The sequence below is a fragment of the Diachasma alloeum genome, unplaced genomic scaffold (assembly GCF_001412515.2).
Source record: "Diachasma alloeum isolate Michigan unplaced genomic scaffold, Dall2.0 Dall_scaffold_00434, whole genome shotgun sequence".
NCBI lineage: Eukaryota > Metazoa > Arthropoda > Insecta > Hymenoptera > Braconidae > Diachasma > Diachasma alloeum.
The window spans coordinates 88946-113909 of record NW_021680573.1 but is presented as its reverse complement, the minus strand read 5'-3'; the positions used below and the strand labels follow the sequence as shown (position 1 = coordinate 113909).

Sequence of the window (24964 nt, the reverse complement as noted above, 5' to 3'; positions counted from 1 at the left end):
ATGAACTGGACTTGAGCGGAGCTTGAGTATAAATAGTCATTGTAGTCTGAGGATCTCAGCTTGAGAGGTAGTGCTTCTTCGAAGTTTTGCCTCTGTTCGACCCAGTAGGTTGGGTCCAGGTGGTCGAACATTGAAGGGAAGCCAATCGTGGCAAAAACATCCACCCTTGACACCTAATTGGACTCTACTTGCAGGTTGGACTACGAGCAAGACTAATGAGTTCCACTAGGCAGATATGGGGACATCTCTCCTCTCTCATCTTCAACACTTTGCATATCCAGTCCCAAGTAAAGAGCAAAACACGTAAGGCGAGAGGTAGAATGCCCAACTCGAGTCTGATTTGGTAGCCAGAGGTTATTTCTTGGGAGAAGAAAAATGCATTTATAATAAACCTTGCATTTTTAATAAAGGTCTGTTTGAACCTTTTCGATTTCATCGAGATGGTCAGGATCCCATGTTTGGCTGCCATAGAGAAGAGTGGCGACTACCAGACTGTCAAATAATTTGATTCTGGACGGCGCGTCGTCTGCTTTAGTCCGGCTGAGAATAGCATTCGCTGCTCCAACCCTGGCGGATCTGTCGATTGTAACATGTTACGTATTCCCGTTGGATTCTCAGAAAATAAACGAAATTTATTTTTTATTTTTCAGAAATGCAAGGAAACACGGATTTCCATGAAGTTAAGAACAAGATTCGAGATTTTTGGGAAGCCGAATGGAGTTATAGCCGTCGAGCGGCAGCCGACTACAACATGATTTGCCATTACCAGGTTGAGTTGACATCCTCGATTCTCCGTTCACGGTAACTTCACGACTTAAATTTGGAGGATCATTCGATCTCCGCTCGTATCGGTTATTTTCAATTTGCTTACCACTTTTCCTGGACGCTTCGGAGGAAGAAAATATTCTGCTCGGCACTCGGATTATCGTCCTTAATGCCTAAAGGAGGTTAGGCGGTGTATGAGGTGAATTTGAGAGTGAATTTCTGTGGTTCCCGGTAGCTTAGTCGGTAAGAGTGCCCGGCGCGTATCTGGGAGACCCGAGTTCAATTCCCGACTGGGTGAAGCGGAAATTTTGTCTCTCTAAATTCTAATTCTCTTAGAATTTTTTTGTTTTTTTTTTTTTTTTGTTTTGTAATTTTCTGCTATATCTCAGATATTTGTATCCGGGTCACCGGGTCTCCGGGTGAGTGCCCGGCGCGTAACTGGGAGACCCGGGTTCGAATCCCGGCTGGGCGAATCGGAATTTTTTCTCTGTAGATTTCAATTCTATTTGAATTTTTTTTTTTTTTTTTTTCGGCTTCTCTAGGCCGAAACAACGAAGGCGCCCTTGAATCCACAGGTGGTCAGGAACGAAGATTCTCGTACAAAATGTTCGAATAAAACTCTCAAATAAAATATAGAAACTCACCAGATACAGTTCTTTAAAATATATACTCTCGATCACTGATGAAATACTGAACACTCGAATGGAATAGAATTTATTTATTATTTTAAGGATTTCACGCGTCGGATGCAGAAACAATCGACTAGAGCTCTATCGTCAGTCATTCTGAATCGTTATGATAATTCTCGTGGGGTTCTGAGTGGAGACAGCAGTATTAGCCGTCGGTGATCACTCGTCGTCTCGGCAAAATTATCGTAACAATTTTAACGAATGCCGAATGAATTTAGTATTCGGAATTTATTATTTTAAAAGGGATAGGGAAAATCAGGTGAGCCATTATCTGCGAGTGGACAGTCCAGGCAATAAAGCTACCCGTGACTGAAACTCAAAGACAATTAACTGTCTGACATTTTTCACTTTAGTGAAAATCGGATTAACTTGGCAAACTACCTCCTGTGCGGGACAAGCAGCAAGACAACNGACAATTAACTGTCTGACATTTTTCACTTTAGTGAAAATCGGATTAACTTGGCAAACTACCCCCTGTGCGGGAAAAGCGGCAAGACAAGTCACCAAAATTTCGACTAAGTGATAGCCGTCTATTTGTCAAGAAACCTTAGAATATCCATCCCCAGCCTAGAGGCCGCAGATGAACAATTCGAAGGATTTTCAACACTGACGGTGATTTCAAGGAAAACACCTCGTGCACTGAGTAAACTTCAATAAATTAATTTCACTGTGTTTATTTCACTTTAAATCAAATGAATTGACAATTTTGTTAAAATAACACAATCAGTTCGCGGAGCCACTAGTCAGTTCTTTCTGCATCGCGGAAATCCAATCGATTGGGTTTATTTAAGTTTCACAATTATTTCTGTGTTTTAATATTTTATGGAGATCCAGAGGGGGGTTCCATTTTGAATAAAATGAACTTTAAGTTCCAAACTCCATAGGAGAATTGAACAAAATTCGGTGAAGCTTGCTATAAGCTTATTACCGTTGATAATCGAAGTTATTAATTTACCAAGTTGCTTGAAGAGCAAGAGGATACCGTTCCGAACGAATGCGGAGAGACGACTGTTCTAAAGGAACAACGATAGGATACTTCTGTTCAGAAGGAACAGCTACCTTCGTAGTACGAATACTGAAGTACTGAATACTACTGTAGACTGATGACTGCAGACTGACTGTTCAGAAGGAACAGCTATGAGATACTACTGCTGTAGCTCCGAGATCTTTTCGTCTCGACTAAAAAGTTGCGCTCGACTGCGTAGGTGCGACAGGTGCACCGTGGTGGGGCCATAAAGCCAATAGGATGCTGGTATCCTCGGTGGAGAAGAACAGTTCCACCTCTTTTGTAGTTTTCTGTATGTAAGAGAGAGATAGTACATTGTTGTCTCTTTCTGTTGCATTGGCCATAATGCGTTCGGCTGCTTGCAAGTAAATTGCTAGTAACTTTGTAGTTTACAATATTAAAATTATTGTGACAATATTTCTGTTTTACATATAATTTTCTCTCTCTTTTGAAACGTCGATGACATAGATCGGACAATTTTTAGTATTTTTACGTTTCTTTTCAATTTTTCATTGTAAATTTAATTGTTTTGTTAATATTCTTGATCATGATAAATGCCTTTGTTTTCGTTTCATGGTTGAAAGAGTCATACAACTGCTGAGATCCTGAAATTTAGTCTCTTCTTGGAAACTCTAGAATTTTAGGAGATCTGACATATTTTCGCGAGTACTTTTCTCGTTGCCGCAGCTCCTCACTTGCCTCAAATATGACGGGCCAACTCGTCTAAAATTTTAAGTAGTTTTGTATTTGTTTTTGTATTTGTATTTGTGGGCTCCTTACTGGTCTCGAATTAATAGAGTTTAATTATTTAGATTTGNATATTTATTTATTTTATAAGGTAGCTGAAATAGAATATGTATTATTTCATGTAAATGATTATATTATTTTCCCTTTTCAGGAATGCACTTGAGGCATAGGAACATTGGGACGATCTGCCCTAAAGAAACNCCTTACTGGTCTCGAATTAATAGAGTTTAATTATTTAGATTTGTTAACCAGAAATATCGAGGTGGCAAATACTGTTACGCCCTCCCTACGATATATCTTTTCTCTTTTGTTCTTTTTAACAAAAGGCTAACNTGTATTTGTTTTTGTATTTGTATTTGTGGGCTCCTTACTGGTCTCGAATTAATAGAGTTTAATTATTTAGATTTGTTAACCAGAAATATCGAGGTGGCAAATACTGTTACGCCCTCCCTACGATATATCTTTTCTCTTTTGTTCTTTTGTTAGCCTTGTCGAGACAAAATAGCAGTTTTCTCAGTTATTGCAGAGCTCGATCGCCCATAAATTTACTTTATTTCGCATTTATCATTCACATTGAATGTATCGTGGGCTCCTTATTGCTCCCTAATTATTATTTCATTTTTTATTTGTTTATCGTGGGCTCCGTACTGGTCCCTAAATATTATGTCATTTATTATTTGTTTATCGTAGGCTCCTTACTANTAGTGTCGCGAGGACGACTATGATTAAACAATATTTCTTATTAATTTGACTCTGCAGGATCTGTTCTGAGGCTTAGGATGCTCGGGGTGGGCCAGAAATATTTATTCTGCCAAATATTAATTTATTTTTCGTGTATGCAGGGTAACACGTGGGAAAGCTCTTTGAGGAAGGACACCAATGGTCTCTCGAGCTTTGGAAGGGAGTGCAGTAGTCATCAGGCATTTCTGGGAGTTGGGAAGCATGTCGATGCTGTACCTGGACACTCTGGNTAATTGAATTAATTCGATTATTTTTAGTTACAGGTTTGGATACCTAGCGGCGCTTCGAAAGAGCATTACCGCAAGCAGCGACTGTCGCTGGGATAGTTGTGCGCATGACCTAACGCAATGTAATAGTGACACATTTTCTCTGAGATAAGTATTTTCAAAGTGTAGATTTGTTAAGTTTCTAATGGACTTTTATTATTTTCAGCATTTATTGATTTTTCTGAGGTCATATTTTCGAGTGACATNTCTGGGAGTTGGGAAGCATGTCGATGCTGTACCTGGACACTCTGGATAGGGCAGGATAAGGAAGCATTGGGAATATGGTAATTCCATTAGTATGTTTTGTTANTTTTGATTATTTTTAAAGTGTTCTGTTCCTCTCCACATATTTTAATCATAAATTTTCATGATTTTACCTGCTTTCATTGCTTAGATTTCAATATATTGGCTTTTGTCAAAGTGACAGGTGAGGTTATGTTCCCCATGGTTCTGTTTTGACTGAGTTTATTTTGAATTTATTGTCATATAGTCTCTCAGTTTTATTGTTTATTTTATTGAACTTTCCATTTGAATAGTTATTCCGATTAATATTTCCTTTTCTCAAGGAGAGAATCTNAGGGAGTGCAGTAGTCATCAGGCATTTCTGGGAGTTGGGAAGCATGTCGATGCTGTACCTGGACACTCTGGATAGGGCAGGATAAGGAAGCATTGGGAATATGGTAATTCCATTAGTATGTTTTGTTATTTTATTTTATTTTCATTAATAGAGGTCATTGTCGTGTGTATTTAGTCATTTTCTGGGAATGTGTTGTCGATAGGACGATTATAGCTTGTGTCAGGGATTTCTATTTCATTCTTTATTTCTCTTTTTCAGATAAATTCCTGTTTCTGGAGTTTATGGGCTCTGATATGAGCAAATCAATATCGTGCGTCATGGAGCTGGTGTTCAGCAAGTATCAGGATAGGAATTGTTCAACTCTGAAGGATCAAGGATGCATGCTGGAATTTAACGGCAACAGTTTGAGAGTGGTGAAATGTTTTTATAAAAATTATCTATGTTATTTACTTTTGTGAAGTTTCTCGTCATCAATTATACTTTTATCGAGAAAAATATAATGAGACTGAGCTTCATAGCATAGATTAATAAAATGTTAATTAACTTTACATTTCTGACTAATTTGGGGGAGACCACGTAGGAATACGTGACAAACAATCCACTGGATCAGTATGTCGATTCTATTTCGAGCGCCGGTCGATTCAGATTTAAGATTATTGCTGGAATCGAAGATGAATCGACTACTAGGCAGGTCGATTCATCTTCGGATTTCGGCGATCGAAAGGCAATCGACTGAAAAGGTCAGTCGATTCACCCACCGGGATTTTAAAAACGAATAGGAAACGACTAGATGATTGGTCGATTGAGTCGGATAATGAGGACAATCGAAACACACTCGACTCAAAGGTCAGTCGATTCACCCACCGGGATTTTAAAAACGAATAGGAAACGACTAGATGATTGGTCGATTGAGTCGGATAATGAGGACAATCGAAACACACTCGACTCAAAGGTCAGTCGATTCACCCACCGGGATTGTAAAAACGAATAGGAAACGACTAGATGATTGGTCGATTGAGTCGGATAATGAGGACAATCGAAACACACTCGACTCAAAGGTCAGTCGATTCACCCACCGGGATTGTAAAAACGAATAGGAAACGACTAGATGATAGGTTGATTGGGTGTCGATTGAGTCGGATAATGAGGACAACCTAAAGGCAATCGACTGAAGGATGAGTTGATTCACCCACCGGTACTTTAAAAACGAATATGAAACGTCTAGATGATTGGTCGATTGGGGGTCGATTGAGTCGGATAATGAAGACGATCGAAACACAATCGACTCAAAGGTCAGTCGATTCACCCACCGGTGTTTTAAAAACGAATATGGAACGACTAGATGATTGGTCGATTGTAGGTCGATTGAGTCGGATAATGAGGACAATCAAAACACAATCGACTCAAAGGTCAGTCGATTGAGCCACCGGGATTTTAAAAACCAATAGGAAACGACTAGATGATTGGTCGATTGTAGGTCAATTGAGTCGGATAATGAGGACACCAAATCACAATCGCCTCAAAGTTCAGTCGATTGAGCCACCAGGATTTTAAAAACCAATNCCATTCAGGAGCATATTGTTAATTTGTTAGCAACATAAACTATACCCATATGCAGAAAATGCGATTGCCCGGCGCGTATCTGGGAGACCCGGGTTCGATTCCCGGCTGGGTGAAGCGGAAATTTTTTCTCTCTAAATTATAATTCTCTTAGAATTTTTTTTTTCTCTCTAAATTATAATTCTCTTAGAATTTTTTTTTTTCCCGANTTGATTTGCTCATATCAGAGCCCATAAACTCCAGAAACAGGAATTTATCTGAAAAAGAGAAATAAAGAATGACATAGAAATCCCTGACACAAGCTATAATCGTCCTATCGACAACACATTCCCAGAAAATGACTAAATACACACNACAATCAAAACACAATCGACTCAAAGGTCAGTCGATTGAGCCACCGGGATTTTAAAAACCAATAGGAAACGACTAGATGATTGGTCGATTGTAGGTCAATTGAGTCGGATAATGAGGACACCAAATCACAATCGCCTCAAAGTTCAGTCGATTGAGCCACCAGGATTTTAAAAACCAATAGGAAACGATGTCACGTATTCCTACGTGGTCTCCCCCAAATTAATCAGAAATGTAAAGTTAAATAACATTTTATTAATCTATGCTATGAAGCTCAGTTTCATTACATTTTTCTGGATAAAAATATAATTGATGACGAGAAACTTCACAAAAGTCAATAACAGATCATTTTTATAAAAACATTTCACCACTCTCAAACTGTTGCCTTTAAATTCCAGCATGCATCCTTGCACGATCCTTCAGAGTTGAACAACTCCTATCCTGATACTTGCTGAACACCAGCTCCATGACGCATGATATTGATTTGCTCATATCAGTGCCCATAAACTCCAGAAACAGGAATTTACCTGAAAAAGAGAAATAAAGAATGAAATAGAAATCTCTGACACAAGCTATAATCGAGCTCCGTGAAGTGGGCACCCCACTTGGTTGGATTTGAGCCAAAATTTCATAATTGATTGTCTAAAATGGTTTGTAGTTGTTTGTAGTACTCCCAGATTTTCAATGCACCGAGAAAAAAGGGTGGTGTAGAGTTGAGATATGTAGAAGAATTCGTTTGTAGGTGTTTCTAACAGTGAAAAAAATCAATAAGAAAAGAAGTTCTTTATGAACCAACGTTCATACTTAATTGTAGTTTTGGAATTTTTCCAATCCGAACTGAAATGAGCGTTCAATCCGTTTTTGAAATACAGTTAGGAACTATTCCATAGTTACAGCTGGAATGACATTGGATTCTCGTCTGCAATCATTTGTAGTTGATTGTAGTTCTGGGAATTTCACGATCGGAATCGTAATAAACGATCAATCGATTTTTTTTGAACAGTTGAGAACCATTTCATAGTTGTATTTGCAATGATGTGGGATTCTTATCTGCAATCGTTTGTAGTTGATTGTAGTTCTGGGAATTTCACGATCGGAATCGTAATAAACGATCAATCGATTTTTTTTGAACAGTTGAGAACCATTTCATAGTTGTATTTGCAATGATGTGGGATTCTTATCTGCAATCGTTTGTAGTTGATTGTAGTTCTGGGAATTTCACGATCGGAATCGTAATAAACGATCAATCGATTTTTTTTGAACAGTTGAGAACCATTTCATAGTTGTATTTGCAATGATGTGGGATTCTTATCTGCAATCGTTTGTAGTTGATTGTAGTTCTGGGAATTTCACGATCGGAATCGTAATAAACGATCAATCGATTTTTTTTGAACAGTTGAGAACCATTTCATAGTTGTATTTGCAATGATGTGGGATTCTTATCTGCAATCGTTCGTAGTTGATTGTAGTTTTGGAATTTTCGCAATTGGAAATCAAATGAGCGTCCAATCGATTTTTGGAGACCAAGTAGGAACTGATTGAAAGCTATAGCCAGAATGAGCCCGGATTCCTGTCTAAAATCGTTTGTAGTTGTTGGTAGTGCTCACAAATTTCCAATGCACTGAGAAAACGGGGTGGCAAACAGTTGATATATGTAGAATGATTTGTTTATAGTTGTTTCTAACAGTGAAAAAAATGAAGAACCTTATAAACCAACGTTCATACTTGAATGTAGTTTTGGAATTTTCCCAATCCGAACTCAAATGAGCATCTGATCGATTTTAGGAGCCCAAGTAGGAACTTGTTAATAATATATTGTGGAGGAATTCTGTGGTTCCCGGTAGCTTAGTCGGTAAGAGTGCCAGGCGGTGTATGAGGTGAATCTGAGAGTGAATTTCTGTGGTTCCCGGTAGCTTAGTCGGTAAGAGTACCCGGCGCGTATCTGGGAGACCCGGGTTCGATTCCCGGCTGGGTGAAGCGGAAATTTTTTCTCTCTAAATTCTAATTCTCTTAGAATTTTTTTTTTATTACGGGTTACAGCTATAGCCAAAATGAGCTCGGATTCCTGTCTAAAATGGTTTGTAGTTGTTTGTAGTACTCCCAGATTTTCAATGCACCAAGAAAAAAGGGTGGTGTAGAGTTGAGATATGTAGAAGANACTCAATTGTAGTTTTGGAATTTTTCCAATCCAAACTCAAACGAGCATCCAATCGATTTTTGGAGCCCAAGTAGGAACTTGTTGACAGCTATAGCCAAAATGAGCTCGGATTCCTGTCTAAAATGGTTTGTAGTCATTTGTAGTACTCACATATTTTCAATGCACCGAGAAAAAAGGGTGGTGTAGAGTTGAGATATGTAGAAGAATTCGTTTGTAGGTGTTTCTAACAGTGAAAAAAATCAATAAGAAAAGAAGTTCTTTATGAACCAACGTTCATACTTAATTGTAGTTTTGGAATTTTTCCAATCCGAACTGAAATGAGCGTTCAATCCGTTTTTGAAATACAGTTAGGAACTATTCCATTGTTACAGCTGGAATGACATTGGATTCTCGTCTGCAATCGTTTGTAGTTGATTGTAGTTCTGGGAATTTCACGATCGGAATCGTAATAAACGATCAATCGATTTTTTTTGAACAGTTGAGAACCATTTCATAGTTGTATTTGAAATGACGTGGGATTCTTATCTGCAATCGTTTGTAGTTGATTGTAGTTTTGGAATTTTCGCAATCGGAAATCAAATGAGCGTCCAATCGATTTTTGGAGACCAAGTAGGAACTTATTGAAAGCTATGGCCAGAATGAGCTCGGATTCCTGTCTAAAATCGTTTGTAGTTGTTTGAAGTACTCACAGATTTCCAATGCACAGAGAAAAAAGGGTGGCCGGGAGTTGAGATATGTAGAAGGATTTGTTCATAGTTGTTTCTAACAGTGAAAAAAAACGGTAAAAAAGACCCCCATAGACCAATGTTCATAATTAATTGTAGTTTTGGAATTTTCCCAATCCAAATTCAAATGAGCATCTAATTGATTTTTGGAGCCCAATCAGGAACTTGCTGACAGCTATAACTAAAATGAGCTCGGATCCCTGTCTAAAATGGTTTGTAATTGTTTGTAGTACTCACAGATTTTCAATCCACCGAGAAAAAAGGGTGGTAGAGAGTTGAGACATGTAGAAGATTCCATTTGTAGTTGTTCTAGAAAGTGAAAAGAATTAGAAGATCCTTATGAACCAACGTTCATACTTGATTGTAGTTTTGGAATGTTTCCAATCCGAACTGAAATCAGCGTCCAATCGATTTTCGGAGCACAAGTTGGAACTGATTGATAGCTGTGAAATAGTTAGGAACTATTCTACAGCTATGGCAAAGAAAAAGTGGATTCCTGCCTGAAATCGTTTGTAGTCGATTGTAGGATTGGAATTTTTCTAAAAATGAAAATGAAACTGATCGTTTAATCCATTTTTTAAGCACAGAGAGGGTAAAAATCATCGCAAAAAAAATGAAGTTTGAAACTTTGCAGAAATCGTTTGTAGTTGATTATAGAATCGATTTTTTTTTTCGATTGGAATTGGACTGACCGTTCAATTGAATTTTTGAATTGAATTGAATCCGAGCTCATTCTGGCTATAGCGTTCAATCAGTTCCTACTTGGTCTTCAAAAATCGATTGGACGCTCATTTGATTTCCAATTGCGAAAATTCCAAAACTACAATCAACTACAAGTGATTGCAGATAAGAATCCCACGTCATTTCAAATACAACTATGAAATAGTTCCTAACTGTTCCAATGTCATTCCAGCTGTAACTATTAAATAGTTCCTAACTGTATTTCAAAAAAGGATTGAACGCTCATTTCTGCTCGGATTGAAAAAATTTCAAAACCACAATTAAGTATGAACGTTGGTTCATAAAGATCTTCTTTTCTTATTGATTTTTTTCACTGTTAAAAACACCTACAAACGAATTCTTCTACATATCTCAACTCTACACCATCCTTTTTTCTGGGTGCATTGAAAATCTGGGAGTACTACAAACAACTACAAACCATTTTAGACAGGAATCCGAGCTCATTTTGGCTATAGCTGTTAACAAGTTCTTACTTGGGCTTCTAAAATCGATCAGATGCTCATGTGAGTTTGGATTGGGAAAATTCCAAACTACAATCAAGTATGAACGTTGGTTTATAAGGTTTTTCATTTTTTTCACTGTTAGAAACAACTACAAACAAATCCTTCTACATATATCAACTGTCTGCCACCCCGTTTTCTCGGTGCATTGGAAATTTGTGAGCACTACAAACAACTACAAACGATTTTAGACAGGAATCCGAGCTCATTCTGGCTATAGCTTTCAATCAGTTCCTACTTGGTCTCCAAAAATCGATTGGACGCTCATTTGATTTCCGATTATGAAGATTCCAAAACTACAATCAACTACAAACAATTGCAGACATGAATCCGATGTCACTCTAGCTCTAACTATGGAATAGTTCCTAACTGTATTTCAAAAACGAATGGGCCGCTCAATTTCAAACTACAAACAAGAAAAACGTTACTACTATCACGAGTAGCTCAAAATCTATCGATTATGAAATTTTGGTTCAAATCCAACCAAGTGGGGTGCCCACTTCACGGAGCTCTACAATCGTCCTATCGACAACACATTCCCAGAAAATGAATAAATACACACGACAATGACCTCTATTAATGAAAATAAAATAAAATAACAAAACATACTAATGGAATTACCACATTCCCAATGCTTCCTTATCCTGCCCTATCCAGAGTGTCCAGGTACAGCATCGACATGCTTCCCAACTCCCAGAAATGCCTGATGACTACTGCACTCCCTTCCAAAGCTCGAGAGACCATTGGTGTCCTTCCTCAAAAAGCTTTCCCACGTGTTACCCTGCATACACGAAAAATAAATTAATATTTGGCAGAATAAATATTTCTGGCCCATCCCGAGCATCCTAAGCCTCAGAACAGACCCTGCAGAGTCAAATTAAATAAATAGGTATAATACAGGCATGTCAAATTAATAAGAAATATTGTTTAATCATCGTCGTCCTCGCGACACTAATAGTTACCATAATAAGCAGAATCATACCTCACTCTTATATATTTCTTTAGGGCAGATCGTCCTAATGTTCCTATGCCTCAAGTGCATTCCTGAAAAGGGAAAATAATATAATCATTTACATGAAATAATACATATTCTATTTCAGCTACCTTATAAAATAAATAAATATGGATATAAAATTTTACGTACTTACAGTTACGCACAAGGTAGCCAGTTACTCTGATGTCCAAATAATAATCCTGGAAAAGGAGAAAATAACAGTAAATAAATAAATACATCAGATTCATCATTTCAGAATGACAATGCAAATAATATAGACAATTTAAATGTCTCAATTCAATAAATATTTTTCATAAGCAAATAAAGCTATTATTCTCTCCTTGAGAAAAGGTAATATTAATCGGAATAACTATTCAAATGGAAAGTTCAATAAAATAAACAATACAACTGAGAGACTATATAACAATACATTCAAAATAAACTCAGTCAAAACAGAACCATGGGGAACATAACCTCACCTGTCACTTTGACAAAAGCCAATATATTGAAATCTAAGCAATGAAAATTTATGATTAAAATATGTGGAGAGGAACAGAACACTTTAAAAATAATCAAAAATATAAAAAGTCAATAAATAAATATTTACCTATTTTACTCCTCTCATATACGTTGACAGCCTGTTGTCACTCGAAAACATGACCTCAGAAAAATCAATAATTCTGAAAATAATAAAAGTCCATTGGAAACTTAACAAATGTACACTTTGAAAATACTTATCTCAGAGAAAATATGTGTCACTATGACATTGCGTTAGGTCATGCGCACAACTATCCCAGCGACAGTCGCTGCTTGCGGTAATTCTCGTTCGAAGCGCCGCTAGGTATCCAAACCTGTAACTAAAAATAATCGAATTAATTCAATAATAAATGAAATAATATTTAGGGACCAGTAAGGAGCCCACGATAAACAAATAATAAATGAAATAATAATTAGGGTCCAATAAGGAGCCCACGATACATTCAATGTGATTGATAAATGCGAAATAAAGTAAATTTATGAGCGATCGAGCTCTGCAATAACTGAGAAAACTGCTATTTTGTCTCAACAAGGCTAACAAAAGAACAAAAGAGAAAAGATATATCGCAGGGAGGGCGTAACAGTATTTGCCACCTCGATATTTCTGGTTAACAAATCTAAATAATTAAACTCTATTAATTCGGGACCAGTAAGGAGCCCACAAATACAAATACAAAACAAATACAAAACTACTTAAAATTTTAGACGAGTTGGCCCGTCATGTTGAGGCAAGTGGTGTACGCAAGTTTTACATAAAGTCAATCGTCTTATTGGCAACCAGTCCCAGTCTTGAGAGATTTGAACGTATCCTGCTATTGTTAAGTATTGTGATATTCCAAAATTACAAAGACACGCTCGTCTCTGGAATTGAGCAAACGGTTGATGATGCGAGAAAAGAACTGGAGTACGAGTTCTCTAAAAGTGGTTTGAATATCAACGATTTCATATCGAATTCTCAAATACACCATACAAAGTCTGAGGAATATGATAGATGTAAAAGGAATAATTCGCCCGCTAAAAGTTTACTTGAGGATGTGATTGCTGATCTGCGAATGAGAGATATGATTCCACCCGAAACTTTGACTTTTCCTTATGGAAACTCCCTGGATATTACTGAGTTTATATTGAAAATTATACTTGGGTCATTCGCAACAACTCAGAAGGGGGCGGAATTGAATGCTTATTTCCTTCCAGACATAGGAACTGAGTTATTCGATTTGTGTAACCGATTCCCACTTTGGACACGTATCCTCCAGCCCGAGACACTTCACTCTCAATCCGCAAATGATTTTGTTACTGAGAGTTTCCTTAAATGTCATTCTCATCCACTGTCAGTGGTTAAATTTTTAGAATGGCATTTGAAGCATGTAATGGGCGAGCCATGCACGACACCAGATGTGATGAGCAGAAAGAAATCTATCGCGAATGATGAAGGGTCACCTCAACCGACAATAAATCCGCCTCTTTCAATATCACCGGAGTTGAAGCGGATGAAGTCGTTCAATTCAGCAGAACCAGAATTCACTGATTTCATTTTCATCGAATCGGATCCAGACGATGGGAATAATAATGAACATTCATTGTCTCGAGGGCCTTCGCCGATAATTACTTTTCCTGCATCACCTGAATCCGATGACAAACCTGCGGAAGCTGCCGAATCACAACACACGACAGTTGATACTCAAGATTCAACCTCGCAACAGTCACAGGAGTTGGAGTTATTGGTAGCTGAAGTGATTGCGTAAAAGGAATCGAGTCCAGTAGAGCCAGAATTCGAAGGTGTTGGTCAGATCGAACTCAATACAGATGATGGAAATGGCAATCCGCTTCCCAAATTATCAAGAGAATCTCCGACAAAACAGGATATTGAAACACCTAAAGCTAATTACGAAACAGCTCAAGACTGTAATAATAATTTAGCCGCAGAGCTCACTAATCCCATTGGGCTGCTGTCAAATGCCAAGTTTTTCAAACCTTTCGAAGGAGTCAAATTATCAAATCAACGACTCATAAAATCTGAAAATTTGCCGAACAGAATCAAATCGAGACCTAAATTAACGCAGATTTTTTTCTTACGAAATGGTTCAGTTTCTCCTTCAGTTACCATTAATGGTGTAGTCCATTCCGTCTATAGCACCTGCGCATTTGACTCCATCCTTCGCATTTTCGTGACCAGTGGTGTGGACTTCGAGTATCACCGTCGATATATTGAGCAATCTCCACATGAAATTTTAGAATACATTAATTATTTTTTCACCGAGACTCCTCCAATGAGTATACTTAGAAAACGAATGGAAATTCTACTACCTCATTTTCAAGTGAACGAAACAATAACTCAAAAGGGTAGTATTTCGAGACATTTCAATGCTGAGTCTAATATGAGGACTATTTACGAGAAAACTTTTAAATTCGAGCCAAGTGCAACAGAAGTGCTGCACTGTGGCACATGTAAGACTGCCAAGAAAAGAGATATCGGAGCATTGTCCGTCACCAATGAAATAGTCAAGCGTCGAGGTTTCCGAGGTCTACAGAGTGCAATCGATTGGCAGCCTACAATCCGAAATGTATACTGCCGAAGATGTAACGGCACGGGCAATTTAACAAGTACTCTCAACAATCATATTTATACTGAATTGGATACTCCAGACCTTCAGAAGAAGACGTCACAGAAGTGCCGGCTACGAGTTTCCGATCATCATCACTTTGCACAATGAAGAATACAGGTTTGCATTATGCGTTGGGAAATCACGGTCTGATAAAATCGTAAGAATGCCTACAGGCTTTAAGGGAAAAGTCGAATCTTCTGGGAATTCCCAAGGAACGCTTAGAATCACCTAGAATTTTCAAAAATTCTCAAGATCACTTTTTGGATCTCTACCAGATTCTCTAGAAGGTCGAAAATTCTTCTGGAATCGTTAAATTTTTTAGAATATTATTCGAAGAGATGCTGGATTGTATGCAATCTCCTAGAATTTTCTCACAATTGAAAGATCTGTTTTGTGGTCATCTAGCTCATCGAGAAAGCTCTAGGATAATCTATCGAATTTATTGTGATTAAAAAGATCGACAAATACGTATGGGATATTCTGTGACAAACGGCATACGTTTGTTTCCTGAATGATTAGTGAAAAAAAGCAAAGATTTTCAGCTTGAGATCGAAATTCATCCATAGTTATGAAGTATTATTTATTTCATTATAATTTATTATTCTATTGGCTTTTTCCATTCATCCAATTCGCCTGTCACATTTATTTCGTACATTTTTTTTTCACATCTATTTTGAAAGGAAAAACACCATGCAAAGAATCCAATGGCGAATTTCACTGTTTTTCATTTCTCCAACTTCAATCTATTCCTCTCAGTTCAATTCGTAGGTCTTTTCACTGGTGTATTCGTTAAATAAATTATTTATTGTTGATTACAGATTAGCAGCAGTAATCGGATATACACCTGTCCAGACATTACATAGCGTGCTGCTATAGAGTCACTGGACGGTGGGAGCATTACAATGATTTGTGGGACAAACCGGGCCTTGTGACGCTAATTATCTTCTGGAGCCACATGGTGCAATCTATATTAAGAAGAATATTTCATGAATAAAGTGCGGAAAATCATCACGTTCAGTGGCGCACATCGACATAAAAAAATGGTACAACATCCCTTGGTACTTGTTATCTTTCAGCTTTTCATCATTCTCTCGTTTTCACTTTTTCTCACTTCAGTAATCTTCTACATCCCCAGAATTCTCGATCTCTTCCTCTCTTCCAGAGAGATTTTCCCTTTTTTAACCCTCAGACTTTCCTCCCCTTGTCCGCTGGAGGGTTCTCGACAGCCCCCAATGCTCTTCTCTCTTCATTGTCATATTGTAATTCCTGATGAAGTGATGTAACCTCCGAATGAGGTATTTACTAGTATATTCTGGAGTCTTTCAATAGAAATTATGCAACAATCTTCACTGAATTTCATTTCTCTCTTCTCAGCACTCATTATCTTCTGAATTACCAATTGTTTCCTGAATGACTAGTGAAAAAAAAGCAAAGATTTTCAGCTTCAGATCGAAATTCATCCATAGTTATGAAGTATTATTCATTTCATTATAATTTATTATTCTATTGGCTTCATTTGGCATGTCTCCTTCTTCAATCACAAGTATATTCATTTCATTAAAAAAAGGGCAGCGAGAATAGCTTAATATTGACGAAAAAGTGATTGATTGAAATTAATTGTAAGAAAGGATGAAGAATGATTTGAAGAAAATGAAATAATTAATTCAATGTTCAAATGAATTATTATAAAATAAAAATGAAACCAATACACTCAAGTGATTAAACTCTTTGGCATGTTGTAGAATTCTTACGGGAGGACTCTCGATTGAACTCGACAGCTAGACCATTCATCTCGGAATGCTCAGGGGAATGGGACCAATGTATCTGGTTCAAGACGTCCCCTCTCTCTTTCCCAATCATCACCTGCTAGCTTCCATAATCTGGTTAATGACATAACATCTTCGGAGTGTGGGAGTGGAAGATAATACAGCAATTAATTATTGGAGTTCCCATTATTGTGGACCATTCGAACATTCAAAGAAAAATCATAAAAAATGAAGAGAAAGATTTGTTAAAGAAAAATTATCTGTGTTTATCCTGGAATCCTGACATTTCAGAGAATGAAAGCTGAAAAAAATTTCTAACGTCTAAACGTTTTTCAAGAACGAAAGAACTGATAAGAAAAAAATGTTGAGAGTAAAAAAATATCGGAATGAAAGTATTCCATTCATCTGAAAACCTCTTTGGAGAATCATTTCCAGATTCATTAAAATTTTCGTAAGAAAAAAAATTATCAAAATTTTGATATGTATTTTCATGTTTGGGGGTTTTGAATATTTTGTAGAAGTTTTTCACTACCTCTATATAGTTGACGCACTTTTTTAATACTCTTTGTGCGTTTCATTGAATTTGGAAATGTCGATTAATGCCCAATAATGTGGGACCCAATGATTTTGTGATATTCTGTGGGATATACCAATTTTCTCTATGGAGAAGGCTACATCGAGATTATTTGGAGACATTGATGTAGTTATTAATGCATTTATTGTCATTAAATAAGGATTTAACATTGTAACAGTATCATATAACAGTCATCACTAATTTTAGGTCAGACAAGAGGTCAATACTATTGTTCATACCTTTTTAGATACAGTGGCTATTTTACTATTTCATCAATTGATCTCCTGATTGATCCGCTATTGTTATTGCTTGATCAGATATTATTATCATTAGTATTATTATTGACAGATCAGATATTATGATTATTATATATTAAAGAAATACCTTCGATTGTCCCCGAGAGCCAGCGGTTTGGGAGTACCTAGTTTTTTTGTCTTACTTTTTCATTTTCTTTGCGGCGAGGAATTTCTAAAAACTATTTTGATAAAGACAGTACCCAGCCAACAATTCACTGATCAATTATCGGATATCTGGCAGTCCTCATGGAAACTTCAACATTGCATCGGATGAAATTGTTGCCTGGGTAGCAGTAGTAGAGGTAGAGGTAGAGGTATGCATCGATGCGCAGGAGATTTGAAGAATTTTTGGTATTCATTTTTTTTATTAAAATTTGTAAAATAACTAACACCTTCTATCAATATTTTTTCTCATAAAATTTTTTGACTCAATATACAATAATTTTTTTCTTTCTACATTTCTGAAAAATCGCAATTATCCATTTTAAAACTGAGGAAACAAAGGAATCAGTTCTGACGAATTCTACAAGTAATGTCGATGATTTTTCACTTTTTGATTGATTAGATCTCCACTAGGTGATGGGTCATTAAAGAACCTTGAAAAGTTCTCCCCTCATGCTCAATACTGTTAGAACAGTTTCATTGACGTTCATATATATTCTCTTGATGGAATAGATTTATAGCAGTTTTCCCTCTCCAGTTTTCTCGAGAGAATAAATCTGAATCATTCATGTTCATGTCTAAAATTGAGTTCTCTATTATTTCTGTTGAATCGAATTTTGTTGAATCATTATCATCATCGATAATGTCAAAATTGTTCCTACGTTTCAAATTCAATGGTTTTCGTTTGAGGTCAGATACTTTAGTACCGCTACTACTGAATAGTAGCAATTTCGATTGCAAAGCACGAGTTCCACCGATTAAATCTTGCATATGTATCCTCAAGAACTTCTCCACTCCAATTCTACGACTGTATCTCTCCAATACATTCGTTTTCAAGTCTTGAAAATTCTTTTCACTGTAACAACTTTTCGCATGGCCGATGAAGAATGGTACCCCAACCGCCATCCACAGCACGAATTTTTTCGATATATTTGTCAATTTCTTCATAAATTCTGGAGCATAGAAAGCGTTTGGCTCGCTGCCTTCTTTGATTGTTGCTTTGGCTCTTGCTTCAAGACTTGAGATGAAAGTACTAACATTAGGTGCGTCTTCTGTGTCGACTGCATCTTTCGTCAACGTGGTGATGTTTTCGTTTTCGTCTTCATCGTCATTGGTCATTTCTAAATACCCGTCAATGCGAGTCTTACGGATGGCTGTATAATTTTCCAACCTTCTTCTAGCGTCTTTCACTGTTTTGCCATGGAGTAAATCGAGCATTGTATCCTCATACTCATCAGTGGCAATTGCGCAGGTCAATATGAAAATCTCTTCAAACTGATCTAAATGTTGACAATCAACCATGAGAGCCACACAACGTATTAGGAAGTCCCTGACTTCTCCCCTGTTGATTTTCTTTGTTGCTTCCCATCTGCAAACTGCGTGTGTAAGATGAGCCACATCTACCCTCAAAAACGTACTTATGTAGTCTTCTATTCGCGTGATTTCACCACGGAGATAAGAGAAGTAAATCTCAATGTACTCTTTTTTTGTGACGTCGTTGAAAACTTTTGCACAGGCAGATAACAGGGTCCGACTATAGTCGGTAACACATTGTTTGGGTTTCGTGGATATTGAACGCACCCATTTACGTAATCCAAATGTGAAGGTTTCCGCTTCTTGCGACTCAGATAAAATTTGATAGACTGAGACGATGGTGTTATTGAAATGAATTACGACAGAATGTAAAAAGACGTGGGAAGATTGAATATTGTGTGGTCGTACGAACTTTCGGAGAAGACTTCCAGTACCGTCAATACTTATGCATGAGCAATCTCCAGTGATTTCACGGAAACGATTATACAAACTGATTTGCTCAGGGTGACTGTAACACGTGTAGAACGGATTATATCCAATTGCAACAATTGATCCTTCGTAGCATGGCTCGAATCGCATTTCGAAAATAGATTGAACCGCATCCTTATCATCATTCTTCTGAATACCAAGCTTCCGATTAACGTGTTCCATCTTTGCATAGCGTATTACATCATTTGACGGAAGAAGAGGACCATCGATATCACCTCTTTCCATTTGTTCTCTCCTGAATCATTTCAAGAAATTAGTGGTACCCTCTTCATGAGCTCGCTTGCCATATTTCCTCCTCAAGTTTCCTCTCAAGTATCGCTTACAATCTTCGTGGATTTCCCGCGATGTATCGCACGTCTTAACACGAATCAAAATGTCTTCATCGTCCTCTGATGGCTGGGTATCCAAATATCCGAAAAAAAGATTGTCACAGGTTTTGGCACGACAATACCCGTCGATTCTGAGGTACCACTTTTTTTGTGAAATTCTACGTCTTTTGAATGAAAATGCACAAGGCAATTTAAATTGTTTGTGAAATGCACCAGCAACAACATCCGTCCAACTATCAGGTTGTAGGGAATTCTCCGCTGCATTCTCTTTATTGGGTTGAACATCATCTGCCTTTATCGCACGCCATTGTTCCTTCATTAACACCAAATCAAACCACGAAGTTTCATCATTCGCTTCCATCCCCGAAAACTCGAAGGAACTATCAGTATCACTATTGATGGATTGGGGGGCAGATTTACTAGTACGGTGTGGGAATAACAATGTTGAACTTCTTTCGTGCTTGAGATAAGATGCCCTCTCTATCCTTCGTGGTATTAACCCACCAGCAGTGTCTATCCCAGGCCCCATTGTACTCGTTAGCCAAATCATCTCACACTAAAGATGAGTACTCCAGTAACTCTGCATTCTTGAAATAATTGATGAATTTTATCAAAATTTCAACTGCAACCACAACAGGTACTAGACGTGGCGGTGGCATCTTTTAAGGGCCTGCGGAACTCCCAAACTGAAAGGAAAGATTAAATAATAGTTAAATTGAGTCGAGATAGGATAAAACACTCTAAGGAGAAATGATGACCGAAATTTATTTAGTCTCACTGAGCCTAACATTGGAACCGTACTCCCAGTCTCTGAAATAGTTGCGAAAATTTTTATCAACTGTCATCATTCCGAGTTAACAGTCAACTATAGATTACTACTTAATTGTACGTGCTCCTGCATAGTGCATGCAGTTTTCCTAACTGGTGAGGCACTAGACGTTCCAAGCGGAGGCAATAATACCCAGTAAAAAGGCACAGTCTATTCGCACCATGCTTGTGACACTCCAGAGTGTCACACTCCGGAGTTTCACACACATGGTGGTTGTCCATTTCCAATTGCCACAAACTTCAGGTGCTAAGAAGCACATGAAGAGGGAAATTTTAGGCCTACCAAAACTAGTGAGCAATTTCTGGGGCCACCAGATCCACCTAAGCAAGGGAGATATTTCAGAGGCCACAAGGTCGACTGAACCTAGAGAAAAGCCAAGAGGTCCACTAAAGGGGGGATATCAGAGGCCAAAAGGTCCCCCAAGCAAAGAGAGGGATTTCAAGAGCCCAGAGGTTAGCCAAAAGGAAAATTTTGGGGGCTAAGAGGCTCCCCCAGCTGAGTAGGGGAATTTCACAGATCACGATCCTTGTGATGTTTGAGCCTTGGGGAATTCTGAAGTGTCCTCATGGTCCTTGAAATTAGCCACTCGGATTGGTGGATTTTTCGCTTTTGAAATTTCTTCCTAGACTTGGTGCCCCTCTTAAATTCTGAAATGTCTCCCTTGTTGGGTCTCTCGGCCCCTGAAATTCTTCCCACTCCTTCTTTCTAGAAACAAAAAAATTAATTTTCAAGTTACTTGACATTTAATATTCTATCAAATCAACCTGTTTCATTTTAGAATCAAAACACTCGTGGATTTTCGACAAGGACATTACAATTCAATCAAATTTTCTACGTTATTATTGGTTCCATGAACAAATATTCTACGGAATTCTAATTCTCGAAGACATTCCATAACTACATTGAACAAAACTAAAAGAATTCAATAACCCTAAAACGTACTGCAAGATCATTCTCGGTACATTGATTTCACACTATTTTCAGATATTCAGATAAAAATCCCTCACACCAGTTTGTTCAGCAAATTTTGTATTTTCTCCTGAGTTCTTCCGAGATCATAACTCTTTCTGTTCACCACAGTATCCAATATTGAATGTGGTTGTTTTCTGTCATTCCGACAACTTGATATTTCTTGCCCAAAAATCTAGACGTGGTACAACCTACAGAGTAACTTTGGTTTTATCCTTGGAGTAAATACCAAGGTTTCGTTTATGGAGCCGTGTAGTTCCGCCATGTAAAGTGTTCATTCCCACATGTATTGATTTTATTTATTATTGACTAATCATTGAATAGACCCTCAAACTTTGAGGAGAAATAACAGCTTCCTAGAGAGCAAAGATGAAGTCTTGAGCTCCAGATGAGAAATATACCTTCCAGTTGGAGTCCTTCGTCATAATGAGAGGATTTTTCTCATGATAATTCATTATTTGCATTTTCCATTCTTTACCTAGTCAAAATGATGTCACCATTCACCACCCGAACTCCTTTTCCCGGGGAACTGTTAGAAAATTCCTAACCTAGAAGAATTCCACGAATTTTCAATTAAAATAAAACACAGTTTTTCTATGCTTCAATACTTACCTTACACACGTTATACTGACCTCAGTAACTTGGTAGTATGCTATGACATATGTACGTGTAATACATTAATTGTCGTTTTCATTTTCTATCAAAACGGATTCAACTAGCATTGGCTTTGCCCTCTCAAAGTTCAATTATAAAATTGCATAAATTGAAATTCAATCCGTTTTTATACGCTTAAATGTAAGCTCTATCCGACATCTACGTACTTGTCATTAATGAATTATCCTTTTCATTCTCCATTGAGAGAGGAAGGTCAGTTGATTATTATTTATTTTAATCTGTCATATTTTGGAACATATAGTGCAACATGTACGACGAAGGGGGTAAAGGAGGGGAGTAACTGTATATAATCAGGTCACGTGATGGCTAGAGCGGGTTCGACCATGATAGAATTAATTTCCCTTTATCATCGGAAAACGAACAACTCTTGAACACTCGTGAACATAAATTACTCATCTACAAACGATTTTCTAATCACTACGTGGGAGCAAAATTCGAAAATTCCATTTTTTAATATTTTTTTGGGCTAGCCACATGTACAATGTGGGGTGGGTAGGGTGGACTATACCACTCACCTATTTCTCCCTATAATTGGAAAATGAATCACTCTTGAACACTCATGAACGTTAATTCCTTATCTACAAACAATTTTCTAACTACTACATGAAAGAAAAATTCGAAATCGTGAATTTTAATTTATTTTACGGCTAATAACACGCCAAACACAATTTATTTTTTTATAAATAAATGATTGACTCTTAAACGTTAAAAATTACACTACAATGACCAGCGAACGAGCTACAAGCGATCTGATGAAGTTTTTTGGTGGAAACCTAAATTTTCCTGGCTGGTATCATACTGGTAGTAGTCAGTACTTCGTAGCTGTTCCTTCTGAACAGAAGTATCCTATCGTTGTTCCTTTAGAACAGTCGTCTCTCCACGTTCGTTCGGAACGGTATCCTCTTGCTCTTCAAGCAACTTGGTAAATTAATAACTTCGATTATCAACGGTAATAAGCTTATAGCAAGCTTCACCGAATTTTGTTCAAGTCTCCTATGGAGTTTGGAACTTAAAGTTCATTTTATTCAAAATGGAACCCCTCTCCATTTCTCAAATGGCGCTCTAGATCTCCATAAAATATTAAAACACAGAAATAATTTTGAAACTTAAATAAACCCAATTAAACCGAAATCGATTGGATATCCGCGGTGCAGAAAGGACTGACTGGTAGCTCCGCGAACTGATCGTGTTATTTTAACAAAATTGTCAATTCATTTTATTTAAAGTGAAATAAACACAGTGAAATTAATTTAGTGAAGTTTACTCAGTGCACAAGGTGTTTTCCTTGAAATCACCGTCAGTGTTGAAAATCCTTCGAATTGTTCATCTGCGGCCTCTAGGCTGGGGATGGATATTCTAAGGTTTCTTGACAAATAGACGGCTATCACTTAGTCGAAATTTTGGTGACTTGTCTTGCCGCTTTTCCCGCACAGGGGGTAGTTTGCCAAGTTAATCCGATTTTCACTAAAGTGAAAAATGTCAGACAGTTAATTGTCTTCGAGTTTCAGTCACGGGTAGCTTTATTGCCTGGACTGTCCACTCGCAGATAATGGCTCACCTGATTTTCCCTATCCTTTTTAAAATAATAAATTCCGAATACTAAATTCATTCGGCATTCGTTAAAATTGTTACGATAATTTTGTCGAGACGACGAGTGATCACCGACGGCTAATACTGCTGTCTCCACTCAGAACCCCACGAGAATTATCATAACGATTCAGAATGACTGACGATAGAGCTCTAGTCGATTGTTTCTGCATCCGACGCGTGAAATCCTTAAAATAATAAATAAATTCTATTCCATTCAAGCGATCAGTATTTCATCAGTGATCGAGAGTATATATTTTAAAGAACTGTATCCAGTGAATTTCTATATTTTATTTGAGAGTTTTATTCGAACATTTCGTACGAGAATCTTCGTTCCTGACCACCTGTGGATTCAAGGGCGCTTTCGTTGTTTCGGCCTAGAGAAGGACGATAATCCGAGTGCAGAGCAGAATATCTTCCTCCGAAGCATCCAGGAAAAGTGGTAAGCAAATTGAAAATAACCGATATACCCGGAGATCGATTGATCCTCCAAATTTAAGTCGTGAAATTACCGTGAACGGAAAATCGAAGATGTCAACTCAACCTGGTAACGGCAATTCATGTTGTAGTCGGCTGCCGCTCGACGGCTATAACTCCATTCGGCTTCCCAAAAATCTCGAATTTCGTTCTTAACTTCATGGAAATCCGTGTTTCCTTGCATTTCTGAAAAATAAATAATTTTCGTTTATTTTCTGAGAATCCAACGGGAATACGTAACAATATGAAGGAAAATCATGGGAAATTTGAAAATTCAAACATGTCAATTTTGACAAATTAGCTGTTTTAGTTACAAACGCTAATAATTCCTAAACTAATGAACACATTGGAACTATAAATTCCACAAAAACAGGCCAGTAAATCCTCTGAATGACAAAATGAGTCATTAATTAGATTTTTCAAGTTATAAACAATACCCTGAAAGGATAATAAACATTTCTGAAAAAATATTACAAAATATGGACCTTCGAATGAAATATTAAACGTTCCGAAATAATTACAATTACCATTGTT

The 24964-nt window shown here is 37.4% G+C and overlaps 2 long non-coding RNA genes across 3 annotated transcripts; one reads left to right on the top strand and one right to left on the bottom strand.

Moving 5' to 3' along the window:
* The first annotated feature begins 4799 nt into the window (after positions 1 to 4799).
* On the top strand, positions 4800 to 17970 carry LOC107042279. Its single transcript, XR_001461143.2, has 3 exons — positions 4800 to 4894; positions 15782 to 16006; positions 16706 to 17970. It is a non-coding gene; the product is annotated as an uncharacterized LOC107042279 (long non-coding RNA).
* LOC107042278 lies at positions 11461 to 12567 on the bottom strand. Of its 2 annotated transcripts, none has more exons than XR_001461141.1 (4): positions 12428 to 12567; positions 11971 to 12020; positions 11809 to 11870; positions 11461 to 11607 (listed from the first exon to the last, which is right to left on the bottom strand). It is a non-coding gene; the product is annotated as an uncharacterized LOC107042278 (long non-coding RNA). The 2 variants fall into 2 exon arrangements; XR_001461142.1 differs by having other exon boundaries at positions 11975 to 12020.
* Positions 17971 to 24964: the final 6994 nt, after the last annotated feature.